The sequence below is a fragment of the Condylura cristata genome, unplaced genomic scaffold (genome assembly GCF_000260355.1).
Source record: "Condylura cristata isolate star-nosed mole 26May11 unplaced genomic scaffold, ConCri1.0 scaffold00007, whole genome shotgun sequence".
NCBI classification, from domain to species: domain Eukaryota; kingdom Metazoa; phylum Chordata; class Mammalia; order Eulipotyphla; family Talpidae; genus Condylura; species Condylura cristata.
Genome location: NW_004567108.1, coordinates 35531307 through 35552398, shown reverse-complemented (window position 1 = coordinate 35552398; position 21092 = coordinate 35531307). Strand labels below are relative to the sequence as shown.

At 39.8% G+C, this 21092-nt stretch overlaps 1 protein-coding gene across 1 annotated transcript in view; it reads left to right on the top strand.

Annotated features, from left to right (window-relative positions):
- Positions 1-21092, top strand: part of PDE8B (phosphodiesterase 8B) — a 256270-nt gene that overhangs the window by 70222 nt on the left and 164956 nt on the right. The window lies entirely within an intron of this gene.

Genomic DNA, 21092 nt, shown 5'->3' with positions numbered 1-21092 from the left:
CTGATCTTTGGAAGAGTTTTCAGAGCTTTCTCTAGAGGTCTAAGAAAGTTAAACTAAGGTATAAACAGATGAAAATCCAATTCTCTAACACTCATGACCAGTCCATAGTTCCCATCATAAATATTACTCCTTTTGGGTAAGATCTCTGAAGAACATGACTGAGAAAAGTGTTTAAGACATTGATATTGAGAGTGACCTGAGATATGCTGGATTAAGATCACCTTCCCTTTGTACATGGCTGATAATTAATAGGAAAAATGCTTTGAAATTTTAGGATCTGTTTTCCAGTTCTATCTAGCAACTTTCAAAGGAAAACTCAAGACCATTTCCTTTGCAATGGAATAGGATATAAAGAGGAATATTAAATTTCTCAAGGAACATTCATCAAAGCTCTGCTGGAAAACTGCACAAAAGACCTTCCTGGTATCCTAAGAGTGCTTTAGAAAGCTGAGGAGGTCTAGATCCTTGCCTGACTGGTCATGTAAGGATATTAGGAACATTGAGGTAAATAATATTGACAAGGCATCTACTTTGAGTGTCTTTGTCACACACCCATTGAATGGCATTTCTGCCTGAAGAGCATCATTTTGCAATAAGTATTTTCATGTCTCACAGAGGAGGAACTCAAGTTTTATCCCAGAATAGCATTTTCAGAGGGACAGTGGCCACTGAAATATTTTCACCATCTGTCTTTTATTGAGCAGGTTTTTCCATTTAAGGAAGGGCATTTCAGATTTTTTAATATGGCATGCAAGCTGTCACTCATGTTGTGGACATAAATTCTGTCAGAGAGGCCATAGCTCACCCACTGCTCTCTGCAGCAACAGAAAAGGTCCTGTGGCTGCAGGGTTTGCACAAGAGCAAGCAAACAGGAATGTAGGAGAAGATGGAAGAAGTGGAGGGGACAGTTGCTTGGAAGAAGTGTAAAGCATTGGGTCCAACCCTTTTGTAGAACAGCACGCACAGGACAATGGTAATATTGTCTGGGACTCTGGGGTCAGTGGACAAGGCTAAATCTGCCTGGTCCTGCATGAGTGCCTGCGAGCCTGGGAATCAATACTTTGTTGGACTGTCTCAGTTCCACCAATGCATTGTTGATGGGGTGAAGTGTAACCCTCAGGGGGAATGCCAGGACACCATGCTGGGATGGCCTCTTGCCCAGGTGTAGCTGGCCTTCCTGTTCCTTCCAAAGCCTGCCTTTAAAGATGTTTGCTCAATCTGTAGGACTTTGCTCTGCTCTGTCCATGAGCCATCTGAAGGGCAGTGAGTGACGTGAGCAGCAGAGGATGGTTGCCTTTCCTTTCTGATTGCTCGTGTGTAGAGGGAGCAGCTTTCTGTTGTTCATGCCACAGTAGTTACTGAGCAGCCAGCCTGTCCCTGAGAAGTGTGCCAGAGAAAGTTTCTGTCCCTTGGACTTTACCTGCTGGTGGGAGAGATATTAAAGAATGAAGTAGGAAGAAAGAAAAGGGGTGGGTAGGGAGGGGGTGTATGTACTAGGGAGAAAAGAGAGAAAGATGGGGATGAGATAAAGCAGCAGAGTGCTGCAAGGATGCTGAGATGGTTTGGGGGATGTTGCTCATGAAATAGGGTGGCAGAGTAGGGCTCCCTGGAAAGGTCTAAAATGGAGGTCTGAGTTAAGCGGGCAGTGATGTGGATAGAAGGGAAGCATATTCTAATCAGGAACAGTGGCAGGTTACAAAGCATGTCTGCATGTCCAGGGTGCAGCAAGGAAACCAGTGAAGAAGAGTGTGAGCCAGGGAAGGAAGTAGAAGCTGTGGTCAGAGAGGTCGTGGTAGAAGCTGAGGGCCTGTCTGCTATGAAGACTCTGAGCTGATGAGAGTAATAGAATCTGACTTTGACATGGGAACACACTGATGCTTTATTGAGAATAGCCTCAGGGGAGCCAGGGTGAAGTGGGGGAGATGGATTAGGTGTCATCATAATCCAGGTAGGAGGTGTTGGTGACTTAGACATGGAGGAAGGCAATGAAGATGTGAAAAATTGTCAAGTTCTGGACCTGTTTTGTAAGTGGAACTCACAAGATTTGCAGCTGGGACATGGGTTAAGAGAGACTCTAGGATCTCTAAGTCCCCTTCCAGCACTACCATGGTGAGTGGTTTTGTCATTACTCTATGGGTCAGGCTTGTCACCTGGTTTCTGTCCTTTGCCCCAGTTCTCATGATTTCTTCTTCCTGAATTGACTCTGAAGGCTTGAGTTGATTATCAGGAGTGACTGTGCTCTGACTTGCTTCTTGAATCCTAATGTGCCCTTTGGTTTCCCTGGAAGAGAAGACATTCAAGGGAGCTTTAAGGCCAGATGTTGGCTGCAACATTTCTTCTCAAACTGCCATGGTCAACATTCCACCTGCCCCATGAAACTCTTCCTCATAACCCACCTCTGCATGACCCTAAGATAGTTCTAAAGGACAGGAATGGGTCATAGTTTGTTGAAAATATTGCTTTAGATAAATGAGCCATAATTGGTGAAAAGATGAAAACCAGTGAGATCATTGGCTGCAGAAATTTATCTGATAAATGAGATGATAGAAAAAAGAGAGAAATCTACAATCCACGGTTTTGGTGCCTGTGCCAAGTAAGACTCAACGAAAAGCCAAGAGAAAGCATTCTTTCACTAGTATCTGATCTGACACATAATTGGGGTGTGACGGAGGTGCTCTGTGATCTTCCTTTCATTTGGCCCTAAGAATGTCTGTCTGGTTTCAATGATTACTTTTCCAGGTCTAAAAGTTGTGTTTCCATCATTGCTTTGGGTCTAACATAAAAAACTGCTACCTGGTCTGCCAGTGACAAAATTAAAACAACTGCTGTACAAAATTGTACAAAACTAAAACAACTGCTGTCCTCTCATTACATATTCTAGAGAAACTTTAACAGACTAATGATATTTAGGCCCGAGAATAATAGTAGTAAGGAATGATCAGTTCATAATTTCTTCTGCTTGCTGCTCTGGTACTATTGGTTGACTTGGGCTGTGATAACAAAATAGATACTTTTTTTTGGATAGTGCTTAAGGCTGGAAGTCCAAAGATCAGGTGTGGTCTGACTGTGGGGTCTTTTTTCAGGACTTGTAGATTATTGCCTTTTGTTGTGTCTTCATATGGCCTTTTTTTTCTCTCTGATTTGTGTTTGGCTCCTTTCACTTACCATAATGTTTTCAGGGTTCATTCATTTTGTAGTATGTATCAGTCCTTCATTTTTTTATGGCTGAGTAATACTCAGTTGTATAGATATACCACATATTGTCTACCCATTTGGGTGGTTTCTACCTTCTTGCTATGGTGAATTGTGCTGCTATGAACAATCTTGTATGTTTTGAATATCATTGTCATTACTTTTGGGTACAGGCCAAAGACTAGAATTGCTGAGTCATGTAGGTAACTCTGTGTTTAACTTTTTGAGGAACTGCCAGTCTGTTTTCTATAGCAGTTTCACCATTTTAGATTCCCACCACTAACAATGTATAAGAGTTCCAAGTTCTCCTTTAAAAAAATACTTTTTATGTTGCTGCTATTCCAGTAGATATAAAGTGATGCTTCATTGTGCTTTTGAATTGCGCTTTCCTAATAAACTTGTTGGCTACTTATATATCGTCTTTGGAGAAATGTCTATTTAAGTCCTTTGCACCTTTTATAATCAGGTTGTTTATATCTTTATGGAGTTAAGTTGTAAGACTTGCTCTTGTATTCTGGATATAGTCATTAGGTGTATAATTTTCAAATACTTTTCTCTCATTCCCTGGGTTGTCTTTTCACTCTCTTGACAGTTTCATTAAAGATGTACAAACATATTTAATTTTTTTGAAATTTTATATTTTTTGTTGCTATTGCTTATATTTTTGGTGTCACACTGGGAAATCACTGCCAAGTCCTCAGTCACGAAGAGTTGCCCTTGTTTTTATTTAAGAGTATTATAGTTTTGGTTTTAAAATTTTAGTCTTTGACCCATTTTTAGCTAGTTTTATATATGATGGAAAGTATAACTTCAAAAAACTAAATGTGGAATTGAGGTTACGAGAGAGGGAAGGGGACACGGTGGGGAGGGGTCCCAATATTCTAACTTGGAAGCCTTGGAGGATCTTGGTTGTGGGTGTGGTAAGGACATGTATCTGAGGATGTGTGATTCTATGTGATTCTGTGCCTCTGGATCACATACAATATTATGTACTATTATTACCACAATTAAAAAATAAATGGTGATTTTTTTTTAAACAAGTCCAACTGCATTCTTCTGCACTTTGGTTAATGTTTGAAGTGATACTAACCTTACTTTCTGAGGATAAAAACCACTTGGTCATGGTGTTTTATCTTTTTAATATATTGCTGGGTTTGATTTTATAAATTTTGTTAAAGATTTTTACATCTATGTTCAGGGATATGTTTAGCTACAGTTTTCTTTTATTATAATTTCTTTCTTTCTTTCTTTCTTTTTTGGCTTTGATTCCTGGATAATTCTGGTCTCATAACATGAGTTGTGACAGGTTCCGTATTGCTCAATGTCATATTTGAGTAGGTTTGTTATCATTTCTTCCTTATGAGTTTTATAGACCTCATCAGACAGTTTTTTGGGCTGTAGTTTCTTTGTGAACAGGTTTAAAAACACTTTCAGTATTTTTAGTAGAGGGAAATTTAGGCTTTAAAATATTTCTTCTTGAGTCAGTGTTAGTACTTTAGGTGTTTCTAGGAATATGTCTATTTTAGCTAATTTGTTAACTTACTGACATAAATTTCTAATATTTTTCTCTTGTCCTTTTAATGCCTTTGGTGTCCTGATGTCAGTAATTCATGTTTTCTATCTTTTGTTGTTTTGGTCAGACTTACTAGATGTTTATCAAGTTTATTGGCCTTTCAGAAAAACAACTTTGGAGTCTTTGAATTTGTCTATTTGCCTTCTTATTAAGTTCTGATTTTATATTTATTATGTCCTTTCTTCCTAGTTTGGATTTAATTTGTTCTTTTATTTTCTTTATTCTTAAGTAGAATTTTAGATCACTGATTTAAATCTTTGTGTTCTAACAAAAGCTTTTAAAACTACAAATTTTCTTTAGGGTACTGTTTCCATAAGTTTTAATTTCTTTCACATTTTATTAAAGTTAAATATTTTCTAATTTCTCTTGTGATTCACATGTTATCTAATTACCTTTATGCTTATTTGACAAATGGGTTATATATAAGTATACTGTTTATTTTCACAATATTTGTGATTTTTCAGGCAACTTTGTTGTTGACTTACACATAAGAGCTCCTCTAATGAGCTCTTATATAAATGTGCTTTATATAATCTCAGTCTTTTAAATGTATTGACATTTGTTGTTTAGGTTAGCACATGGTATATTTTGGTGAATGTTTCATGTGCACCAAAAAAAATGTGCATTCTGTCAAAATGATGTCAAAAAGTCTCCCATATACTTACCATTTTTTTGGTCTATTTATTATATTAATTGAAGCCTCATCTCTAAGTTTAGCTATAGATTTTTCTATTCTATTTTTGAGTTTTATCAGGTTTTGCTACATATATATATATAAAATCTCTGTTAAGTGCATTTATACTTAGAATTATGTCTTCTAAATGTCCTTTATTATAATGAAAAGTCCCTTGTTATTCCTATAGTATATCTGTTCTGAAATAGTTTATATGATATCAGTGTGGCCATTTCAAGTTTCTTGTATTTAATGTTCCCATGTTTTTTCTTATTCTATACTATCACTTTTAACTAATCTCTGCCTTTGTATTTAAGTAGATTTTTAAAGAAACTGTATGCTTTGTTTAGATGCTTAGATCATTTATATTTGATGTAATCAGTAATCATATTAATTTAGGAAATGCCTATATGGTAAAAGGTAGAGCTATATGTTAACTTTTTTTCTATTTTTCCATCTGCTCTTTATTTCATTTTCCCTCTTTCTCTTCATAGTTTTATGTTGGGTAGTATTTGTGATTCTCTTTCTTACTAGTTACTTCTTCGTCTCTTTTAGTAGTTGCTCTTATACAGTATGTTGTACTTAGAGGCAATATACTCCTCGGTATATCTCTGTGTACTCCCTCCCATCCTTTCTGCTCATGTTAAGTCTATATATTTTATATATACACAAACAGGATAAACCAAAACCAAGATCTAATACAATTTCTGAAAATACTGTTGAAAACAAAATTATAAAAGGAATCAGAAAAAGGGACATAATAAATACATATAAACAAAGATCTGAGTGACAGGTTTTGTATTAGAAACTAAGAAAGGAGAAAAATGGAGACACAACTTTGAAGTACTGAAAGAAGAAACACTCAACCTCTATCCAGGAAAAACTGTCTTCCAAAAGATGAAGGTAAATGGAACTGTTTGGACAAACAAATATTTAGAGAATTCATCACTAGTAATCATTCATTACAAGAAAAATTTAAGATCTTCAAGTTAAAGGAAAATGATAGCAGTAGAATTTGGATAGAATTTGGATATAAACAACTGAGAATCATTAAAATGGTAACTATGAGGGTAGATATAAAAGACCTTTTTATTTTTTTATTTTTATAAGATTACTTTATAGCAAAAGACAGTTTTTCCTGGATAGAGGTTGAGTGTTTCTTCTTTCAGCACTTCAAAGTTGTGTCTCCATTTTTCTCCTTACTTAGTTTCTAACAGAAAACCTGTCACTCAAATCTTTGTTTATATGTATTTATTATGTTCCTTTTTCCTGATTCCTTTTATAATTTTGTTTTCAACAGTATTTTCAGAAATTGTATTAGATCTTGGTTTTGGTTTATCCTGTTTGAAGTTTGTTGCATTTCTTAGATTTGTGAGCCGCTGATGCTCTGTTAATTTTCTTTTAGCTTTTCTTCTCTCTTTTCATCAATATAAATAATTTTAATTAGCATATTTTCTAATTAACTGATGCCTTCTTTTGCAATGTCTACTATGCTGTTACTCCTAACTAGTGACCACTTCATCTCACAGCATATTTCATTTCTAGAAGTTTCATTTGATTCTTCATTATAACTTATGTTTCCATTTATACCTTTTAAAAATATTTTCTCACAATACTTATGGTTTTTTCTTTCAGTAGTTGGGTATTTGTTAGGATAGCTGACTTAGCTTCTTGGCATATCTAGTAGTTTTGACTATAGGTCAAACTTTTTTTTTTAACCTCAAGTATTTTAATAAAGATTTTCACATGAGTATGCTAGACATTGTGAGTGTTACATTGTTGAATACTTAGATTTCTTTGTAGTAAAAAAATAAAGAACATTAGATTTTCTTTTGGCCAACAATTAAGTTCGGTTGAGTTAATTATTGTATCTCTTTTACCCTTTTTAGGGTAAGTCTGGAGTCATCTTTTCTCTGGTATTCCTCAACATTATCAAGGCATGAGCCTGTGGGTTCTCTATTGAGTGTCCTGAGTGATCAACAAGGACACTCCACTCTGGTTGGTGAAAACTTTGATGAATCCTGTTCTCTGTGATCTCCAGAATTGTTCAGATTATATCTTCCCTATCACTTTTTCTCTGATATGTCAGTTTCACCCAACTAATTCTCACCTTAGTTTTTAATGAATTTCAAGTCCCCTTGTCCACATAACTTCATTTTTCTGAAAAACTGCCCCATCAATTACAGCCACATAAGCCTCTCCAAACTAATCTCTGTCATCTCATGTCAGCAGAACCATTGATTGCTGCCTGGGATTCCTTTTCTGATCCAAGGTGCAAAATGTGTGAAAATTGAGGTAATATTATATAACTCTTCTGTTTTCCTTCTGTCATGTATAGTCTTGAACTATTTATTTTCCATGTCTGAAAATAGTTGTTTAATATATTTTATGTTATTTTCTAATTGACAGTGGAAGGAGTGTAAATTTGGCCCCTGGTTTTTCATCAGGGCTGGAAGTCAATTTATGCTACAAATAGCTATTCATGATCTTCCACAAAAGATTGCCATTTAAAAATACTACTCTAACTTGAAGATCTGCTTGAGAAGTTTTGTGTTCTTTTTCCCCTTCATTCTTCGTCCATGATTTTTTTTTTAAAAAAGTGGATATTGTAAGCTATTGGAAGAACTACACTACATTATTTATGTTTGTTATTGAAGAACTGTCTGTTCTCACGGTGCCTTATTTTCTTTTCCTATATACTCATGTGACTTTTGTTATAGTGCTTAGGCTATGACAAGGTGCTAAGACCATTCCCATGGAATTTCTAGTATCTCTCTTTCCCTCCCTCCCCGCCATACACCATAGCTGGAGTTCTAAGAAGAAGGGACATTCAGGTTCTGCTTCCTCTATTTCCTGAGATGGGAGATTACAGACATAACTTGTGTTATTGTGCTTTTCAGATATTTTTGACACATTGAGGTTTGCAGTAACCTCATCAAGGAGGTAACGTCTATTGGTGCCATTTTCCTACAGCAGATGCTCACTTTGTGTCTCCATGTCACATTTAACTAAGGATTATATGTTTTTTTTTAAGACATCATGCTCTTGCATCATGCTCTTAATAGACATCGTATAATGTAAACATTAATTTTGTATGTACTGGAAAGTGAAAATGTTTGTGTGACTTGCTTTATTGTGATATGTGTTGAGATGGTTTGGAACTGAACCCACACTGTCTGCAAGGTGTGCCTGCACTTGCAAAGATGTGACATCTCTCTTATTATTGTACATGTTTTATACTCACTTGTACGAAGAGAAGACCATGTCCATGCATGTACCATAATGCAGTTCTTACAGATCTTCCTGTAATTTAGTGCTTGAAATGTCTTGTAAATATACAGACCTTGCAATTGGGCTCCTTCTCTCACAAAGATATTAAGAAAAGGAAAATCTTAAATACTTGATTTCTTAATTTAACAGGAGACAATTCTCCTAATATGTCATTTTTCTTTCTAAAATCTAGAGAGGGATATTTTTTAAGGACATAGACTTTTTTTTTCACACCATTCTTCATTTTGTGCATATTTTCATTTCAGTTGTAATCCCCATGTACTTCCCACCAATTCACCTTTGTGTCATCACCATAGCCCTGTGCACTCTTCCCACCCCACCCCAGTTTTGATCCTATTCTCCTCCCCACCCCTGTAAAATGTTTCTGGTTTATAGTTATTCATTGTTTTTCATTTTTTTCCTTATTCCAATTGCTTTTTTTCTTTCCTGGTCCCTTATGCTCCTGCTATGAGTGAAATCTTCCGGTATTCTTCTTTTTCTTTCTGGCTTATTTCACTCAGCATGATCCCTTCCAGCTCCATCCGTGTTGCTGCAAAAGGCATGAGTTTATCTTTTTGACTGCTGAGTAATATTCCATTGTGTACATAGACCACATCTTTTAATCCAGTCACCTATTTTTGGGCATTTGGGTTGATTCCATGTCTTCCCTATTGTAAATAGAGCTGCAATAAACATGGGCATGAGGTGTCTTTTTGAGTCCAGGTTTTTGTCCTTTGGGTAGAGACCTACGAGTAGGATTGCTGGGTCAGATGAAAGCTCTATTTTTAGCAGTTTGAGAAACCTCCAAACAGCTTTCCATAGTGGTTAGACTAATTTGCATTCCCACCTCTCTCTATATCCTCACCAACACTTGTTGTTGCTAGTTGTTTGAAGATGTGCTATTCTCACTGGTGTGAGATAGTATCTCATTGTGGTTTTAATTTGCACTTCTCTTATTACAAGTGATGTTGAACATTTTTTTCATATGCCTATTGTCCATATGCATTTCCTCTTTGGAGAAATGTCTCTTTAACTCCTCTGCCCATTTTTTGATGGGGGGTTGTTCACTTTATTTTTGTTGAGTTTCAACAGCTCTGTGTATATCTATGTGATCAGTCCTTTGTCATTAATATTTGTGTACAAAAATTTTCTCCCAATCAGTAGGGTGTCTTTTTGTTTTGTGTAGTGTCTCTCTTGCTGTACAGAAGCTCTTTAACTTGATGTAGTCCCAGCTGTTTATCCTTTCCTTCACTATCCTTGCTTTGGGTGATCTATCTTTAAAGATATTACTGAGGTGTATGTTGTGTAGTGTTTCGCCCACCTTTTCTTCTAGATGTTTTATGGGTTCAGGTCTTATGTTTAGTTCGTTAATCCATTTTGAGTTGGTTTTATTTTTTTCTTTTTTAAACTGGTATTTATGTTAGTGATTTATAAAAAAATCAAATCCCTCATTAAGAGGGATCTAAGATGTATCTTTTAGGTCCTAGTGAGAATGCCAATACTTATTGCCTTAGTCTTATTTTTTTACAGGGCTGTGGAAGATTTTTATAGCCTATAAAAGTTTAATGACACCATGCTCAGGAGAAAGCAAGTAATCACTTAGCCTTGCTAGGTGGGAGTTGAGGTTAATGGTAAACAGAAAGGAGGCATGAAAAGATTTTGTATCTAAAGGGTCAAAGAAGAAAAGCACAGAAATACATAGTACATACCGCAATTTCATACAGAGATAAAATATGTACATGACGGTTACATGGCAAGTCACCTCCAAAATGGTACTTGTTAGAGCTACTCACCCAGCGTCTGAAAATGATTTTATGTGCTTGGTCTATTTACACTAGATTGAATTCATACTATCCACCTTCTCCCATTACCCTGGAATCTGCTTCCTAGGAGTTCATTTATTGTCCCTAAAAGTTAATGCTTGGACACTATATATTAGGAAAAAGAAAATCCAATGCTCTCTACTGGAAATTTGTATCATTCTGCTGGTATGTATGTGAGCATTAAATTGTATTTTATAGGTAACCCTACCCCCAACTTCCATGTCTCACAAAGGAAAACATCTCTTGAAAATTTGTCCTTATGCTTCCCTTGGCCTGGATGGACATCTTTGAAACGCACAAGCTTACAATTTTACACATGCAATTCTGAGCTCTGTGGACTCGGGTTGATTTTTCAAAGCTGGATGATAGTGCTTTATGACATTCTTTTGTGTTATAAAATATTCAGGTTTAAGCACAAGTTATATTGCACTTCAGAAAACAGAGTGAAGGGTTTGGGGGGTCCTAAGTGTTGTTTGGGAGGGAGATTATCTTACTTCACATATAGCAGTGGTTTTCAAACTGTGACGTGGAATCGGAAGCATCAGTATCATTTGGTGACAAGTTTGAAATGCACATTTTCAGACCCTGCCATCTGTTTTAAGGCAATTTTGATGTATGCTCAAGTTTGACAGTCTCTGGTGTGGAGAACGCTGAGAAGTCTCCTATGTCTGACTTAATTTATTATAAGCCACATAATAGGAAGTATGAAGAAGTAATCAGTCATGCCCCCAGCTACTGTTGCCTTGGAGATGTTTAATGGTGTAACAGGGGACTGCCATGCTGCTGAGCAAATGTCAGACTCTGAGAAGGAAGAGACTTTCTGCCAAAAGTCTTCCAGAACACCTCTTTTCACAGTCCTTGCAGCCAAAGGGAGAGGATTAAGACATCAGAACCATAGAAGCTGCTAATGTAGAACCCTTTGGCTGAGCTGCAGCCTTGAGGCACCTTTAGTTAGCAAGGAAGTAAAAATCTCAGGGCGCAAAAGCTGTTCTGAAACAGAAGTATCAAGAGACTGAATTTAGCAAGCTGGAAGCAAGAAACTCGTATTCCTGTGTAGACCAGCCTGGAAACCCAAGGAAGTTTTAGCAAAGAGACTATTTTCTTAGCATGCCAGAAAAGGGGGTCCATGCACTTGTAGATGTGGAGGACCTGGTGGCTGACCGCTCTGCTGGGCCTCTTCATGCAGGTCCATGTTTATTAACAGATGCTGAACACATGTTATCCCTATTCCTAAGCACTAGAAATATAACAGAGAAGATGAAAGAGATTCACAGATCCTTGTCACTTGCATTCCAGTCACCTCCTTGGTATGGTAGAGTCTCATTGCTGCTATTGTATGGACAATTTCTGGTTTCCAGATTCATGATTCTGGGTCCCAGAAAGTACAAATTCAGGTAAAGGAACCCTTTTATAAACAAACTTACTTTTCCTGGGAGTGTGCTCCATTCCCATATAAACTTTGGTCTAGATACCTTAGCTGGAAAATTTTGAACCAGTTTTGCTATCACTGGCTCCTGGGCACCCCATCTAACAAGCAACTAAGCCCAAAAGGTCTCTGGAATTTCTCTTCTTTTCCATGTTCATAAATTCTGTCTATTCTATGTTCTGGTGTTAAGTCTGCTTAGGCTGCCCACAACAAAATACCAAGGACTGGGTATTTTAAATAGCAGAAATTTATTTTCTCACCATTGTGGAGCGTAGAAGTCTAGCTTGGTGCCTGATTCTTAACCTCTCCACAGCTTGCACAGGCCCCCTCTCCCTGCGTCCTCATGTAGCCTTGACTTTGTGTGAGGGGAGAGAGAGCGTGAGAGAGCTGGTGTTCTTCTTTAAGAACACTGGATTTATTCAGTCAAGGTCTCTCCCTTAAGACCTTATGTAGCCTTAGTTACCCCTTTGGAGGCCTTATCTCCCATACAGTTACACTGGCAATTAGGGCTTGAACATAGGAACTTGACGGGGAGGAGGCAGTGGAGAGACAGTCTCGTCTATACCAGGCCTTACTATTCCATGCCTGGATTACTACAGCTGCTTACTGACCCTCATTCCTGACTTCCTTCACCAGCCCTTCTTGAATACACAACCGAATTCGTCTCAGTAAAATAACACATTGGAGATACAGTCTTGTTGAAGAATTCTAATAATACCTTCTGACTAGCATTTAAACAGATTCCTTAATAGGGCATTTCTTTCCCTGGTCACAGCCTGTCAATCAACACAAGTTATTTTCTTCCCCACAATATACATCTTTTGAATAATTTAATGTCCTTCAAGCACTCAATGTGTTACCTCCTCTAGGTCTGGGCTCGCATTATTTTCTCTGCACTGCCCTCTTTTCCACTGATTTACATACCCCCCTTTCTTCCAAGAGCCACTCTCCATCTCCTCAGTGACATTGTCTGCAACACTTCCACCCACGGTGATCATTCTCTCTAGACTCAGATTACTTTTTCAAAACAACCATTAACACACTTGTTGGTATGTGCACCTGTGTGCCTGGCAGAACTGCCTGTGCCCAAGTACGGAGGACTTTGTGCCCCTCCCAGTGACACCTTTGTGCCTGGCCCGGTGGCGCTCAGTGCGTAGATGGTGGGTGCTAAGCAATGACATTCCTCTGAGAAGATTTTCTGAGCATCTTAGCTTAAATGTCATATTCCCTGAGAAAATTTCCATGACCCTACCCCACTCTCTCTTGATCCTATCAACATATTTTACATCCCTGCATAACCTTCACCACTTCCAGAGAATTTTATTGCTCATTTGTCCTTCTGACCCCCATAATATTTTAAACTCCATAGACATAAGATACTGTTCTGTCTTGTTCCCCGGAGCCTGTGTCTGATGCATGACACTCTTTCCCCACTGTCTGACATGGTGGCCACTCACTAGGAACAGTCATACCTGTGTTCCCAGTAATGTGACTTAGGTGATCTTGTTGTTGTGCAAATGTCATTGATGATACAGAATTCCACACACCTAGGCTTTGTAGTAGAATTTATCGAGACCACCATCACATATGCAATCTCTCATTGACCAAAATGTCATTAAGTCACAATGTTTTTGTAGCTGCTGAGCAAATAAGTGGATGGCTTTGGCATTAGAGAGTGTAATGAAATCTTTTAAAATGATGATATGCCTGGCCCTCCCTGGTGGCGCAGCGGGTTAAAGCACAGCACTGAGAATCTAAGGCCGCTTTCGCATGAGTTCGATTCCCACCTGCCCTGGAGGTGACCACATGGGTGGCAGACCTCTCCTGACCCGCTCACTGCTCCCCTCAGCAGTGTACTTCGTTGATCTGCCTGTTCTGTTCCCCACCCTGTTTCTGGTGAAGCCTCTCGCCGCCCCTGAGCCTCTGGCCTGTACCCCAGTTCTGTATGCACAAATAAATAAATCTTTAAAAAAAATGATGATATGCCTAGCAAAATGTGCATGCAAACACAAGAATGCCTGCTTAGAAATAATAACTTTTAGGGCCGTCCCTGGTGGCGCAGCGGGTTAAAGCACAGCACTGTGAAGCTCTCCAAGCTACTGCAGCACTAGTTCTATCCCTGGCCAGGGAGGTGACCCACTTTGGCATGCAGACCTCTACTGACCCGCCCTCTGTTCCCCTCAGCAGTGTATTTCAGTCAGTCTGCTGTTCTGCTTCCCACTGTCTCTCACCTCCTGCACCTCTGTCCTGTACCCCAGTTCTTATATGCATAAATAAATCATTAAAAAGAAACATTAACTTTTAAAATTATTACTACGAGGCATTTAGGAATGTCACACTAATTTAGAAGCAAATGTACTTGCTTTACATATTGTAACTTAAGTCAAGTTGATGTGAATTGGTCATAGGTACTCTGACTTAGAATACCCAGAAAACCCAAAAGTACTATGTCAGGTCTTTATGAAATACATAGCCTGCTGTTCTTAAAAAAAAAAAGAAGAAGAAGAAGAAGAAGTAATCATTTGGCAAACAAATTTTTTTTTACAGGACAATGGATTTGTTTTCTCAGTCTAGATTTCCACAAGGGGATTTAAGAGCAGTAGAAGCTACAGTGACTTGTATTACTTATAGAAGTTTCAGGGTCTGCCATCTCTGTTTTCCTCTTCTTCCAGTCCAACCTACCTCTGGAGGCTTTGCCTAATGATTTCATCTGCGTTCTGTCCTCTGAACCCAGCAAGACTAGTTCCTGCCCCTGAGCCTTTGTTGTTGTTCTTGAAAATTCCTCCTGGTAAAGGTCCTGCTGTCAGGGTCCGCTGTCTAGTGACTTTCCCTCATAACAGTACTTGCTATAAAATTTGACAGTACCACTCACATTTGCTGTTCCACCTTGACATTTGCGTGTGCGTTGTCATGTTTGGTGGCTAAGTCCCATTTCCCCATTTGCTCTGTCAGCTTCTTGGGAGTAGGACTTGTGTTCCACTGGTAAATCTTTTTATGCCTGACTTATAAATGTCTTTACAAGATTTTTGGAAATGAATGTTCTAGCACATCTAGCCTAAGTATTTAAATCCAGAGTTCTGTAGTAAGGATATTCTAGAGTCTGTCTCCAGGGCGGATCCAGTCCTGCCCTGTGGTGTTCTTGTAAATAGGAAGAACAGACAGTCTTTGCATGCATCCCATCCTGAGTCCAGTGCTCAGTGGTCCAGGGCCTGCTGACCATGTGGGCCTCAGGAAGTCATGTGTTGGCTGAATCTCTTGCACGTCTCTGTTTGCATGGTCTACAAGTGGTATGAAAAACCATCCTGTGGACCAAAGCCTCTCCTAAATTTTATTTGGTTTGTGGAAAAAAAAAAAAAGGTACAAGATGTACCTATAGTTAAAAATACAGCTGTTTTGACTCTATTAAAAGAGTTGTATTTGTAAACCCACTTAGTAGGAATGTTTTACCATGTAAATGTAAGTGACTGTCATTTTTTAGCTTCTCCATACTCTTGAGACTCTGGTTTTGTAAATCCTTTCTTTGCAAATCTGACTGCATTGGATTTCTCTCTATAATTCTCTCCCCTCTTTATTGCTTTGCATCTTTTACCTTGTGTCTGAGGAAGAAAATCAGGCCCATTAAAAAATATATATTTAGGGCCCTCCCTGGTGGCGCAGGGGGTTAAAGCACTGCACTGAGAAGCATAAGCCACTTCCGCATGAGTTCGATCCCTGCCTGCCCTAGAGGAGATCCACATGGTGAGGCAGACCTCTCCTGACCCGCCCGCTGCTCCCCTCAGCAGTGTACTTCGTCATCTGCCTGTTCTGCTCCCCACTCTGTCCCTGGTGAATCCTCTCACCCTCCGCCTCTCCGGCCTGTACTCCAGTTCTGTATGAATAAATAAATAAAGCTTTAATATATATAAATATATATATATATATTTAGCTAAAATTTTTTGGGCAGAAAATTAGGAAATATGTTTGTTGATTTCCATTGTTTTTATATTCTCTGAAACAGTTTTTCAGAAAGTAAAATTTGTTCAACTCCAGTTTTTTTATTATATCACTTTACATTCACTTATGAACTTCCACATTAGACAGAAATTTTTCCATAGTTGTTATCAATCTCCGTATGTTACATTTTTTGAAATCCTAATACATCCGAGTCCAATGCTCATCTCTATAAATTTAGGTAGTGGCGTTCTGATGTGTTTTGTTGAGGAGCCACTTCCAACATGTTTGCTATTTGGATATCTACAGTTTCATTATTGTAAATAGCATTTCACAAACATCTCTATATAAGTTAATACTTTATTGTGGGGTTTTTTTTTCATGTATATTACCAAAAGGAGGATTACGAGGTCAGAGGCATTCACAGATTTTAAGAACTAACACCACAGAACATAAAACTCTATCCAATAAAATAAACCCCCCCCAAACCCTTTTGAGTTAGAACAGTGCAGAGGAAAGAAAGGCCAAAGAAGAAGCAATGGGAGAAACAAATTCATTTATTTATTCAACAAATATCCAACTATTTCCTCCATGCTAGGCACTGTACTGGGAATTTGGGAGCAGTCAGTGAATAAGAAACCAAAAATCCTGCTCTTGTAGAGGTTATATTCTAGTTGGTAAAGACAGCTGAGAAACTATAATAAATGAGCTAGTTATACAGTAAGTTGGAAGGGGATACGTGCTCTAAAAAGAGTAGATTGAGGGGGTCAGGCGTAGTGTGGGGACAATGGAGGGGATATGGATGAAGATTTTGAACAAGGTTTATAGTGTAGATCACATATGAGCAAACACTAAAGGGAATAAGGAGGTCAGCCATGCAAATTTTGGTGGAGTAGTAGAAGGGCAGAGAGATGAGCTCCTGGTGGTAGTATCAGGTCTCCTGCAGGAACAGCAAGGAGGCCGGTTCACTGGAGCAGTGAGAGAATAGAGGGCTCAGAAAGGTCTCACGGGCCATTTCAGGTAGGTTTTCTAGGTCCTTCTAAAGATGTCAGTGTTTATTCTTATCCCCAAAGGAGGTGGTGGAAACTACATTGGACTTACCTTCTTGGAAAGTGTACACACTAGACCTGTTCATGATCCTTGTATCCAAGTCTTCGGGATGGAGGCCAAAGAACTGTTGTATTCATAGACAATTCATGACAAATTCCTCAGGATGAAAACATGTGCAGTTAAGTTCAGGACCACTCTTTCAATTCAAAAATTACATTAATTCTAAATTAAATGTAATTTAATAAAAGGTGGTCACAATTTCAGAGCATTCCTGAATGTTGGTGATTTAGTGACTTTGGAAATTACCTAAGTAATTGAGTCTCCGAGGTTAAGTGGCTTGTCCAAGGTTATACATTTACAAGAGGCAGCTCTACGTTTCTGATTCACTCATCTAATTCTGAGTTCAGTGAACCTTCCACTGTACTGGGCTGTCTAATAAACTATATCATTTTACTTATCAGGTGGTTAGATTTCCAATAAGCTCCTCCACTAGCAATGTACTTTGAATTCAGAAGCTCTGCAAGGTTAGTTTATTAAATGTTTGGTTATCCAAAGATCAATTAGAAAGCTGCTATTTTTTTAACCTTTGTGCTTAAGAATCATTCAGAATGTATTAATCACATTTTCTGCTTCTTTAGAGGAATTCTGGAAGAGTCATACCATTTTAGAAAGAGAAGGGACCTTAATTGTTGCAGATCTGGGAGTGCCTCTGGGTCATAATTCAGAAATAAGCTCTGATTTGACGTTAGTATAAAATATCAAGCCACTCAGCCGACCCTGGACATATCTGAGGTTTCATTTTTTAAGACATTTCTGATTTATTTTGCTTTCTTTTGATTTGTTTCTTGGGCATTGGCTATAACTAAATTTTTCCACTTAATTAAATTTTTTAACGTTGGAGATTTCTGGCCTTATTCTGTAACCTGAACTTACGTTTTATCTACAGTGTCTGAGCTTGTCGACTTCGCTGTTATCCTAGAATGCATTGAAATTGTGACATGGGAATTGGTCCAGAAATCACTACCATGGGTTAGAACTTAGGCCTCAGAGCTAATCTAGGGATGATTTCAGTTAAACCGTTTCTCCTCCATTGCACACTTCTGCATGTTCCAGTGAACAGAGCTGTGCCAGCAATAGGAGCAGGTTCCACACCCCCACTGAGAACACTTGGTGGAGATGACGGGGATACTTTAGTTTTTCCCTTTCACTAAGCCAGAATTGGCAGAGGAGCTGTATTTGAGGAAGGTATTGAAATTATCAGCTGCTCTGAGATTAGAAGGAAAAATTTATACCCCAATTCTGTTTGCTATTCCTGTATGAAGTTGCATTCTATAAAGGCACTGGTCCCAATATAAAATGTTCAATAAATGAACTAAAGCAACTCAGTCTTCTTCAGTAACTATAGTATATTGAGGTTATTTATGATCTCAAGCCGTAATCATTTTTTTTTTCATGTACGAAAAGTGTGACCTAAATTGGTTTCCAGGTGACTTCATGATTCCATCTCTAATGTTTTCCACCGGAAAATTGATTGTAATTTCTGAATTATCAACACATAGCCTTCTTACTTTCAGAAACCTCCATGAGTGACCCTTTTCCCTTCTCTGGTTAGTTTCATCCCATTAACCTCATTCCTAGAGAAAACTCTGAAAAAGTAGACATGTGGCATGAGAATTAGCATTAAAAAAAAAAAGCGCTGCCATTGGTAGCTCCTAAAATGGGTATAAAGGACACATACATTTTAGGAATGATTAATTTGTGGCTTAACATTACGTCAGGGAACCACACCTAAGGGGAGGAATCCTGTATTGTAAAAATATTAACAAAGATGTAAAATAATGGTAGTCCATTGGAAAAACAACAATTAAAAATAAAACAAAAAATAATCACATCAGGGATAGGTATGGAGACCAGTACTTCTGTGGTTTAACTGATGGTATTTTCCGGGTTCTGAATAGCTCCTGTGAAGAGCATATGGTAGCCCTCAGACTTAGGCTTATTTCAGATGAGTCTCTCCATCTCATTCGTGACTGTTCAAGGTGGTATTTTTTTTTTTTAAGATTTATTTTTTTGTGCATACAGAACTGGGGTACAGGCCAGAGGTGCAGGGTGGCGAGAGGCTTCACCAGAGACAGAGTGGGGAGCAGAACAGGCAAATCGACAAGTACACTGCTGAGGGGAGCAGCGGGCGGGTCAGGAGAGGTCTGCCTCGCCATGTGGGTCACCTCCGGGGCAGGCAGGAATCGAACTCATGAGGAAGTGGCTTTAGCTTCTCAGTGCTGTGCTTTAACCTGCTGCTCCACCAGGGAGGGCCTCAAGGTGGTATTCTTATAAGCATGTGAATGGGGCAAGGAAGTCTGGACTTAGGGATTCTGGGAAGAAATGGTGTAGCAGCTGTGATACCAGGAAAGGATATTCCCCTCCAGCTGGGGGAGTGCTACCAGCAGGAAGTCCTCAGCACTACTGCTAGGGATTGCCTCTACTGAAGAGGGCCACCTGTCTCAGGCTGCTGAGATAGCCTGGCAAGTCACAACTGACCCATGTGGGGGTGTAATGACCTGTCCTCCTACCACTACCTCAGGACACCCTGAAAGATCATCCTGCTCACTGCTCACCGGAGGGATGATGGACGCTTTCCTTGAGACTGCCCTAGGTTGGTTTCAGTGTTCCCCCCTACCCCCTCTCCTTCCATATGTCAGCTCCCAGCATGCTTCCTCGTAAACCTCCTCCCACTGTACACCATCTCAGAATTTGATTTTTGAGGAAGCCAACCTGCACTGCAATTTTATGAACAGTTTACCTGTCCATTAGAAAATAGAGCATAGACCTTCTGGGTAAAAACTGGAGATGTATTCTTTTTTCATGTCGTCAAAACATTTGAAGAGAACAAAAAGTTGGAGTGCTAAACTAGGAAAAGAAGCATAGGTAGAAGAAGGTGATTAGACTAATTCTTTCTCCTCACTATATCTGATATGGGGACTTGGGATTTGGGGGTGTCACCATGCTTCTCTGTGAAGGCGAGGAATTAACATTGGAAGTCTTTATCCAGTCACTCCAGAAATCCATGAGAGAAAGGAAGAACCAAAGACATTATTTCAAACTGGAGACATACTTCTTTGTACTTAGCATTTGGACTGTGTTCTTGGCCTTTCCCATATAAGCCATTCTAGATTGAGCCCTTTCCTTAGGCCACATTATTTCCCCGTGCTTAGGGCAGTGGTGCCCACAGCTCCGCATTCACTGCGTGTGGTGGTGGGGGGAGGGCGCGGGGGCGGGAATGAAGGGCAACCGCGAAGGGCTGCCTGGCTCAGAGAGATTCCTGTTTTCTTTGGACGAAGCTTCCTCTGTGTTTGTCTCACTAGGAGAGTGAGGGACGGTGGTTTTTGACTGCCCGGCCCAGAGTGTGAGGAAGAGCAATTGACTATGGGAGGCTACGTGAGGTAGAAGCCAGGAGGAAATTTTAGTAACACCCAAGGAAGAGGTGAAAACTCTGGAGAAGTTCCTTTCTTGGATCTTACGGGAATTTGTGTGGTGACGACTTGCTTCCTCTTTGGGGCCTCCCGGTCCTCAGATGATGAGGAGATGTAGCTAGCAGGAACTTCTGAAGACTGTAGCACCATCCAACGCAGCCTTCCGCGAGTAGGGGGAGAGGGAGGGCGCGAGCTTCGGAAGCACCGGGTCTTTCCTAACTCCCAGAGTGTGCGGGAGGCCTGCAGCCCATTTGGAAGGAGTTGGGCTGTGGGCTCCCTGGAGGGGCATCCTGTTATTTTCCTTAGAAATGCTTTCAAATGTGTTGGTGAAGGGCGAGAGGCTTATTTTGGTGCTACCCAGCCCTCGGAGCCTGGCTCAGGGTGCTAGCCTGTAGGGAAAGAGGGGCTGGGGGGAGGGGAGCCGCAGGGTGGGTGTAGAGGGCCAGCGGAGGAGGAGAGGAGGGCCCCTAGGTTTGGAGCCAGCTGCTCGGCGCGGGATCCCAGTGGGCCGAGGCGAGCGACTGTGCCTTGCCGGGGAGAGCTCCGGAGCGGCGGGCGGGGCTCGGGGGCGCAGTGGGGCCCGAGGAGCGGGGGCACCTGAGGAGGAAAGAGGGAGAGAGCGAGGGAGGGAGGAGAACGGGTGTGGACCCAAAGTGGGGGGAGAGGGCCGGCGGGCGGGCGCCCT